This window comes from Phalacrocorax aristotelis, chromosome 9 (assembly GCF_949628215.1).
Source record: "Phalacrocorax aristotelis chromosome 9, bGulAri2.1, whole genome shotgun sequence".
NCBI classification, from domain to species: Eukaryota; Metazoa; Chordata; class Aves; order Suliformes; family Phalacrocoracidae; genus Phalacrocorax; species Phalacrocorax aristotelis.
This window is the reverse complement of record NC_134284.1, coordinates 25,699,190-25,709,035: the sequence shown is the minus strand read 5'-3', so window position 1 is coordinate 25,709,035 and position 9,846 is coordinate 25,699,190.

The window sequence follows — 9,846 nt, the reverse complement described above, 5'->3', positions numbered from 1 at the left end:
AAAAAAACCTCCTGAAGCTTTATAAAAAGATTTTGCAAAGCAGTCTACTCAGAAATGTTCTCTTGTGTATCATGTTATCCACAATTTCTCTTTTCCCATTTGTATTATTGAGGAATTTTCTTTACAAGCTTCGTGTTTTAAAATCCATGTGCTCCTTTTTCTTCCTACCCATGTGAATTAATCCTTTATTTGTAAATTAATTCCACTGAAATTTTTATGATGTCACAAAAGATCAGATCCAGAGGAAACCTAAGAGTTGGTCAGTAGAAGTTAATGCTCAGGATTTCACAGGATTGAGTCCCCTGAAAGAATTACAGTCATGTTGAGGCATGATTTTCTAGCAAAAGCCAAAGAGCTTTAAACGTGAGGTGGTCCAAAAATATATGAAGCATAAGCATGAATGTTTTGAAATAGAATGTTTTCCAACATTTTCTGTGAAGGGTCAGCTATACAATTAAAAAAAATTATTCTTGTTTTAAAATCTAAGAATAGAAAGATTTTAAACCAGAAATGATGGTACTAAATAGAACATGATCTACAGTGTATGAACCTAAAGATGTTCTAGAATGAACTGGAGCTTTACGTTCTTCATCGTAATCTTACAATTATTTATTCCAATACATTCATTCAGGGATGTCTGGTTGTCTTCAACCTTTTCTTATCTGTGTGTTAGAAGCAAGATATATAGAGAGATGGTCTGGACCAGTGAAGCAGGAAATTGCAAAGCCTGATAAATCTTATTTGTTGAGCGACACATGGTTGGTGTTGGAGTTTGGAGTTTTGGAGTTTTGGGGGGGGTGAGGTTTTTTTTGTGAGAAATAAAGTTTTCTTCTCAGCAGCAGTGACTGCAGAGAAGGACCAAGCCATTCTGAACTGCGGTAGGTGGATTAGTCGGGCTGCCATAACTCTTCAATACAACAGGTTTATTCTTTATGCAAACCATTCTTAGCTTCTTTCACTAAATAAATGGAGACAGACTAGGTGCTTCTGTGGACTAGAAGACTAGATGGGGGAAACTACCATTATAATTGTCTTATATTATTTTTCTGCTACATCACGTGCTTACAGATGTCCTTATCCAGTTCTCAGCAATGAGATTGTAGGAAAATAATTGCTGAGGATAGGTAGCTTGAGAGTTTATAGTGCACACGCTGAGTCCATTTGATCTTGAGAATAAGGTCAGACCTTAATTTTACTAAGGTGTATGTACATTCTTAGAAATTTTCTCCATCTGACAGCAGCACGGTATATAGGAGAATGAAAGCAAGTGTCCTTCCACCAAAGAGGAAGAACATCATCCTTGGTTTAGCACAAGATGTTCATGTATAGTGGGAAAGATGGAATCTTAAAAGGCTCTATTGACCCTCACCACTAGAACAAGACGGGGACCACATCACAAATGTGACACTTGCCTCATATTGAAGTCTGACCATAAATTGCTATGTGCAAACTATTTGTGCATTTCATCTTTGTAGATACTAGCAGACTTGTACCTGGGAGAAGAGCTGAGAAAGTAGTGGTTTCTCAAAGGGGATGATTACCTTTAGTGCTGTGTTTTTATTTGATGCTTGGGACATTGTAAATTCCATACAAAACAACCCGCCTGCACTGTGATGTGATATCCCTGTGACTTCTGCTCCCTAACTGGATGGAATGGATTGTTTTCTCCTGTTATATTCTGTCTTCATTTCTAGACTAATAAGCTTTTAGAAAAGGTACAATCTTCTAACAGTGTTCATAAGCTCTTGTCATGTATCATACATTACACAAAGTCTCCTAGGTATTCTTTAATTTCCAGGTTTTCCAAACATCTCTCTCCCAGATAGTTTTTGAATGATTATTTCCTTCAGCTTGCATTTTTCCAGAATGAATCTCATTTTGGGTGATATCCAAAGCCCATTGAGGTCAGAAGAATGTCTCCTATTGACTTCAGTGGGCTTTGGATTTGCTTCTTTATTTCCTATATCCAGGAGCCAAATTCTGCACACCTTATTGTTTTAATGGGAATTTTGTATAAGCAAGGCAAGCATATTGGCTTCCATAGTCTGAAATTTTTAGACTCCTTTGCATTGTATTTCACTCTTCTCACTAGCGTTCATAATGGTACAATATAATTTACAAATATAAGTGCTGTTTATCTGTCACCATGGATAGCTAATGGAAATCTTAAGTAATAGTGAGTGAAGTCTATTGTGTCCGCTACCACCTCCTTCCAGACTTGATATATGTTCTTCCATTACCTTTTGTTTCAGCCTTTTAATTACTTTGCAGTTCATAAGGTTTTGTCAGTGTTTGGGAAAATGTGAATCATTTGTGGGTAAAGTTTTGAAAGGCACTGTAATCAGATATAAAGTCCAGTTACAGGTTATATTCTACATATAATAACTTTTCCCCAGATTCATGAAAGCGCTTTAACATGTGCTGGAGTCTATCCCTGTTAAGAAACGCAAGTAGATTGTTAAATGTAATTGTCTTAAGTGGGACTTTTGTCTAAATAAAAGTTAAGCAAAACTTTGCATTCATTCCTGAATAGGGAGATCTTTTCAAATTGTGCCTTTTATATATCAGTTCTCTAAGATGAAGGATTCCAAACTATTCTACAAAGCCGGTACCTGTAAAGACTATTCAGTGCTCCAGTATGGTTACCTCTGAAGTGAGTGTGCTATATATCTTACCCAGGATTTGTCATTTAAATTTAAAACTGGAATGAGTTTAGCAGATGGCCACCAAGATGGTAAGGGGACTGAAGGATTTGCCCTAGGAGAAGAAGCTGAGGCTTGTTCGACCTGGAGGAGATAGAGCTTTTGGGGGACCTTATAGTAGTGTTGTCCAAATAGCAGATTCGTTGCCCGCTGTGCAATGAGTCAATAATCACACACTCAGGAGAGACGTTGCTTATTATTTCAGGGTTGTGCAAGCCTGGATGCTCAGTGGTTTCCCACAAATCAAGCACACCGAAGCCAGCGTCTTCATTATATTTATACAATAAATTCATACATATCCCACCTAGCCACTCCTCTTGGCTCCACTTCAAATCCTTCTGTGCATGTCTTCCATTCTTCACGGGTCCTTGGTAGTCTCTGGTGGTCTTCACAGATGAAGTACCCTAACCCTTTTTATCCATATGTGGTCCTGTGTCACCTAAGGACAACTCAAGTCTATTTTCTCTTGCCGACTCTCCTTTATTTTCTTCCAGAAGGAATGTTTGCCCTTGATTAAATTGATAACACCAATGGCCAAGATATCCTGTCTTTAAGCTCAGTTAAATATTAAAACATCAAACACTACATAAGCAATGCTTGATCGAAAAGGAGTTTAGATTCACGCTAATTAAACATAGACAATACCTCTTCTTTCCAAGGGTGGGTTGTTCCCTTGTAGGAGGTCACCAAGAGGATGGAGCCAGGCTATTCAAGGTGCTGCATGATGGGAGGACAAGAGATAATGGACAGAAGTTGAAACAAGACAAGTTCAGACTGGATATATGGAAAAACTTTTTCACAGTGAGGGCAGTCAAGGATTGGAACAGATTGCTCAGAGAAGTTGTGCAGTCCTTGAAGGTTTTCAAGACGAAACTGCATATAAGTAAGTTGGTCAGATCTTATAGCTGACCCTGCTTTGAGCCAGAGATTGGACTAGATGGACTCCAGAGATACCTTCCAACCTGTGTTATCCTACGATCTTTTGATCCTATTCATGTTTTCTGTTGCTTATGGTTCTAGTATACTCTTGGTCTCTCTCTGGGTTCATACATTTTTTTTCTAGTAGCATTTATTTAATTATTTTTCTGGAAGGAGAAGCGAGAGATACTGGAAAGTAAGTGCTAGAATTCTTTGGACTTCCATAGGAAAAGTGCTAATCCATATTTCTCCCTCTTGAATTTTTCCATTTCTCAGTACCTGCTCCTCTTGGTGTACCAATTTAATTGTCAGTCGTTCATAAATTAGCTAGCTAATTCCTTTATGATCTGGGGATGCATATGTCCTCCTTCTGGTTTATATTTTTTCTAGCTGTTTTATTAAGTACTTGTTATAAATAAATGTACCAGAAAGATTCTGCTGCTCTAGTTGCTCAGGCATCTCTTCCTTCATTTTCTTGTTAAAGACTAATTTTTTTCATTTTTTTCCTCTAGTCTTTCATTTTCCGACTTCAATTTTTTATCAGTTTGAGTAATATTTCACAGAATCACAGATCACAGAATGGTTGGGATTGGAAGGGACCTCTGGAGGTCATCTGGTCCAACTGCCCTCCTCAAGCAGAGCCACCTGGAGCCAGTTGCCCCAGGCTGTGTCCAGATGGCTTTTGAATATCTCCATTGACGGAGAGTCTACAACCTCCCTGGGCAACCTGTGCTTGTCTCTAAAACAGACTCTGCCAGTACTTCGTCATCGCCACAGTAGAAAAGTGTTTCCCGAAGTTCACATGGAAAGTACCATGTTTTAGTTCATGCCCATTGCCTCTTGTCCTATCACTGGGCACCACTGAAAAGAGCCTGGCCCCATCTTCTGTGCACCTTCCTTTCAGGTATTTATATACACTGAGGACATCCCCCTGAACCTTCCCAGCTCTCTCAGCCTTTCCTCATGTGAGGTGCTCAAGTCCCTTAATCATTTTAGTGGCCCTTTGCTGGACTCTCACCAGTAGCTCTATATCTTGCCTATACTGGGGAGGCCAGAACTGGACACAATGCTCCAGGTGTGGCCTTACCAGTGCTGAGTAGAGGGGAAGGATCACTTTCCTTGACCTGCTTACAATGCTCCTCCTAATGTAGCCCAGGATAACTTTTGCCACCTTTGCAGCAAGGGCAAGCGGCCAGCTCATGTTCAGTTTGGTGTCCACCAGGACTCCAGGTTCTTTTCTGCAAAGCTGCTTTCCACTTGGTTCTCTCCCAGCATTTATTGGTGCATGGGGTTATTTTAACACATTTTGATTTCATACTTAACAGAGTCCCTGAAAGGGTAAAGACCAGCAGCTGAAGAAATCTAAAAAGGCACAAGTAGTTACCTAATGCAATCTATCTGTTCATATGCATAGAGCCTCAGTTGGGCTATATGTAGAATTACAGTTTGACAGAGCAGGTGAAGCCCATCGTTTCAGATCATGGTTCAGTGCTGTTACTACACAGACTTTAAAAGTTCTTGGGTCTTGGTACTGTGAGATGCTTTTATGCTTTTCCTCAAAAAACTTTATTTTTGACTATCCTGAGTAATTTCATATCATCAGAAGAATGTATAAAGTTTCTATTTACTCTATATTTGAGATTACTCATGACTATGCTGAACAGCCCAGATTCCAGCAGAGACCTTCTAATGCCTTGCGAGTAACCTTCCTCCCTTCTGACAATTGACTGTTAGTTCCTTCTTTTCTTTCTTAACTTGGAAAAAGCTAATAATGCACAAGACGACCGTTCCTCTTGTGACATGGTAGCTTCGCTCTTTTGAAGGCCTGTGAATTTTCCTAAAGCTTTATGGTAATCCAAGTTGTATGCACCCAAGTATCAAAGTATAGAGTTGCAACAGCACAGTTACCAGGTCATCTTATCCACACGTTCCTTTAGACAAGACTACTAAATTTTTGAGACATGACTTCCATCTGCAAATCTGCATCGGTTATTCCCCAGTTAAAATCTCTGTCACAGCTGTAAATCCCATCATATTGCCAAGGTAGGGTAAGCTTGTTAAAATATTCAGTCTTTGTCTTCTAAATTATTTGGATGCTTACCCTTCGATTACCCCAAGTATTATTTTGGGGTTTTTAATAAATGGTATTGAGGGGATGTTTTATAAAAAAAAAGAAAGTAAGACTGAACAAACCCACTTACTTTTGTGACTAAATGATTATAATTGGGAGTTCATTAAAGAATGCTTATAAAGAAAACCAAATTCTGGAAGTATATTTTGTGCAAGAAAAAAAAAAACACAAAAACCCCCCAAAAATCCTTCAAGGTGAGTAATTTCCTGAACCTCTACAGCTGTATGGCTAACTTATTACATATTATTTTCTTTATAAGCTCTCTGATATTGTTTTCTCTGTTTTGATTTTCAGATACAGGTATAGGCAAATTTTATAGGAAGTGGATTAATCTAGGCTTTGGTTTTCATTCAGTTGTGTCTGGCATATACAAATCTGAGATATGTAATAGAAGAATTTGTTTTAGAGACATGCACATTCATATCAGTATCACGTTTCTAAATATCACAACAGTCTTAATTTTCAGACCTTCATACTTTGTATGTGCTAGATTTCCCTATTGTGTCAATTGGCTTTTCTTTCTGTGAAGCACTGAAAAAAGCATGTGTAAATTCAGATGAAAATTTCCTGTGCTGTTGACATTTTCTGCTGCTGAAAATGTAGCAACTCAATTTTGATTTTCAGCTTGCTTTAAACTTACAGAAATGGTGCAACTGCCACCTGTTTCTAATTATTCCTGAAAAGCCAGTAAGAGGTAGTACAAAGGCCACTCAGGAGACTGATTCAGCGTAATCTGGAAACTTTAGCTATTGATCTTTGGCTGATGACGTTCTCTGCTAAGCCCGATGTGTGCTGCCCCGATCAGAGGCTGTTCATAGTGTCTGTTGCATCCTGTTTTGTCCAAGGCATGAAACTGCAGCAATGAGGGTTCAGAGAAGATGGCGATATTTTTTTTCTTAGAAGTAGTACAAAATAATGAGACAGAGGGTCTTAAAGAGGTGCTTTTTTGGTAATGATCGCTTTGGTGAAAAATTTAGATCTCTACAGCTGATCAATGACATCAGCAGTTACCAAAGATCTTAGCCCATCACTGCTGATATCATATGACAAATGTTCAAAACTGGATGTCTGTATTGAAATAGGCTCCTGAATCTATAATGATAATGAGTTTATAAGTAGTTTGATGTTTAGGTGGGTTGTATCTCACAGCAATTCATGGAGATTTGTGGATACGTGTCACTCAGGTGTGACAACTTTACTGACATTAGGGCGAATAGATATGGGTTGAAAGTTTAACATTAGGCAACTGTGCTAATATTTTGACCTATTTCCCAGAAAAGTATATTTTTCTTTTTAATCTTAAAAAACCCCACAGTGAGTAAAGCAATTTTTAAACATCTCAGCCCAGTAGTTACAGCATCCTCCAAAAGCTTAGGATTGGTACAATCAAGTAAAAGAATTGGCCAAGGTTTCTTAAAGGTAAATAGAGTAGGAGCAAAATCCTTCTAAGATGAAAGGCAGGTTTAAGGTTTATTGAATTTTCTCATTTCTGCGTATGAGGCAGTGAGACAGAAAAGCCCTGTATGAGCTGGATGTAAAATGAGCAGTTTCAGTATGATTGTGCTTTATTTTATGTAGACAAATAAATATATGCATGTGTGTGTATAAAATCCCTCACCTAACTTGGATTCTTGAGGAGTCTTGATCATCGTAGCTTCCTGGCTTACTGCATTAGTGCTACTATTTAATATGGATTCTTTTCTATTTCACTTAACACTGTTCTCGCCTTTTCTTAAGTAAATCTCACTCATCCTACCTCCATTTCTCAATGATGTGTTTATTTTCACAGTTCTCTCAACCATCTCTTGCACAGGCAAGCTCACTGACCATTTTTCAGTAACTTTTGAGACCAAAGAATGTACTTTCTTCATGTGATCAGCTGGTAATTTGAAATCTAGGTCTCTTCATCCTCTTATTTCCTGGCAGCTTTTTCTAAAGACTGTCATGGGCCAGCCAGTCAGCCTCGAATGCTTCATGCAAAAAGCTGATCTCTACAGAAGCTCAGATAACTCTTGTCTTTAGCGATCTTCTTTATTGAATGCCCATTGTCCAGTGTTCTGGGCTTACCTTGAGGTATATTTATTCAGTGAGTCACATGGGCATCTGCAGAGCAGATAACAGCAATTTGTGGGACTTCTGTCCTAAGCTGCAAACAACTCTTTTGAAATACCAGCTGCCTCATCCCTCCTGCACAAGAAAAAGGAGAAAGCGTTGAAACGTACAATGAAAATGAACTAACTTTACCGTAGCTTAGTAATGTTTCTTTTTTCATCGTTAAAATGGAAAGCTTTTCATATAGTAGAATAAAGATTTATATTTTTATTATCACGGACAGTAGTTAGAAGTACAGCTCCTAAAGGTAACCAGCTCCTCTATTTAAAGGCTTTTTTGGAAATCACTGCAAGGAGCAGGCAGGAATTCTCCCCTTCCTATGTTCACTGTTGCACCAGTGAATTCTGTGCTGCCTCTGACATACCAGAGACATGGCATTGCTGGTATTCAGACATGGTGAATTATAGCTCAGACCTAATGTTCCTCTGTTAGCTTTACAGTATAGAATATCCTTTATTTATTAAAATATAAACCCTAATAAAAATCTCATATAAAGAAAGCTCTCAAATGGTCATAGGCTTAATGTCCCTCCATCCTTTTTACAGGAAGAAAAATGACTAAAACTTGAAGTCAGACTCTGGCATGCTTGAATACCATATGCCTGCACTACTGAGAGACTGGAGCAGAGTATCTGGAGAAAGATGAGAGAGTGTGGGTGGCAATAGAAAAAACAACCACGACTGTAAGTTAGCAAGATAATATCCTTACTTTCTTCTGTGGGTCTCAAGAGTGATTAAAAAAACATTGCTGTTTTAAAAATATTGCTGAAGACTACAGTGTGACTCATAATGCTTCAGAGAATGGAATTCTTGGAAGTTTCACTGTAATGCCAGATTTTAGAATGGAGGGCAGCAGAGCTGCAGAGAAGTAACACAAGGCTATGTTGACGGAGAAAGAACATCTATGAGGAAATGCAGGCGAGAGAGAAAGAAAGGAAGGAGAATGAGCCTGGGGAGACATGACAAGGCAATTATTTATGCTGAGAAGTGTTGCTTTCACTGATGATAGTATTTCATTGCTTTTTGAGCTTTTGTTGGCCAGCATGCCTACCTACACAATGCTTGGTCATATGCTCAGCAGGGGAAGATATGTGTAACTTGTTGACCAATCAGACAATGAAAGCAGTTATATGCGACTCCGAAAGTCCATCCTAGATCTTGCCTGAAACTTTTGAATGGAACTTTTTTTTGGGGGGGGGGGATGGTGGTGGTGTTTACATTTCTGGTAAATTCAGCTGTTTTATGAGGGAATGTATTGGCTAAAAGTAAATTTTCATTGGGAATGTTTCTCGAGTCAGAATAGACTTTCTGGTCAGAATAAAATAAAGAAGAATGACAATTATTTGGAATTAAATAACCTCACAGTTATGGCGTGCACCTGACATTTTGCTTGATATTGTAACATACCTGTTTTATATGCTAAATAAGTACCTTTGCTAGGACAGTGAGCAGTCTTTCTCCCACCATCTCCCACAAGTGGTGATCAGTACGTGTTTCCCTAAAGTTCCAAGGAAATGATTTGTGTATTTCACAGGCTGTGACATTGGCGGGGATACAGAAATTCCAGGTTTGGATCCATGAACATGGGCTGGGCTTGTACCAGAACCTTCTCCTTTAAGTGAGCGTCCTAACTGTCTGGCAGCTGAGGTATGATTGAATTCTCACTGTTACTTACAGGGGAAAAAGATATTGTTTATACTGGGAGCCTAAATACTGAAATCTAGGTGCTTTTCTTGTTGGTTTTTTTTTTTTTTTTAAAGAGCATTCTTGTTATCTAGTCTCTCCTATAAACTATATCTATAGTTTGTGCCTATGGTTAAACAAAATATGTTGGTTCAGAGCGCTGGAAATGTATTGATGGCAATGCTGCTGTCTAGATAGAAACTTTGTATATCGTTTAAACATTTAATAATTATTCATCTGAAAATTCACATCTGAGAAATGTCATGACTTGATATTTGGTACTTCCTCTCTGAAAAAAAAA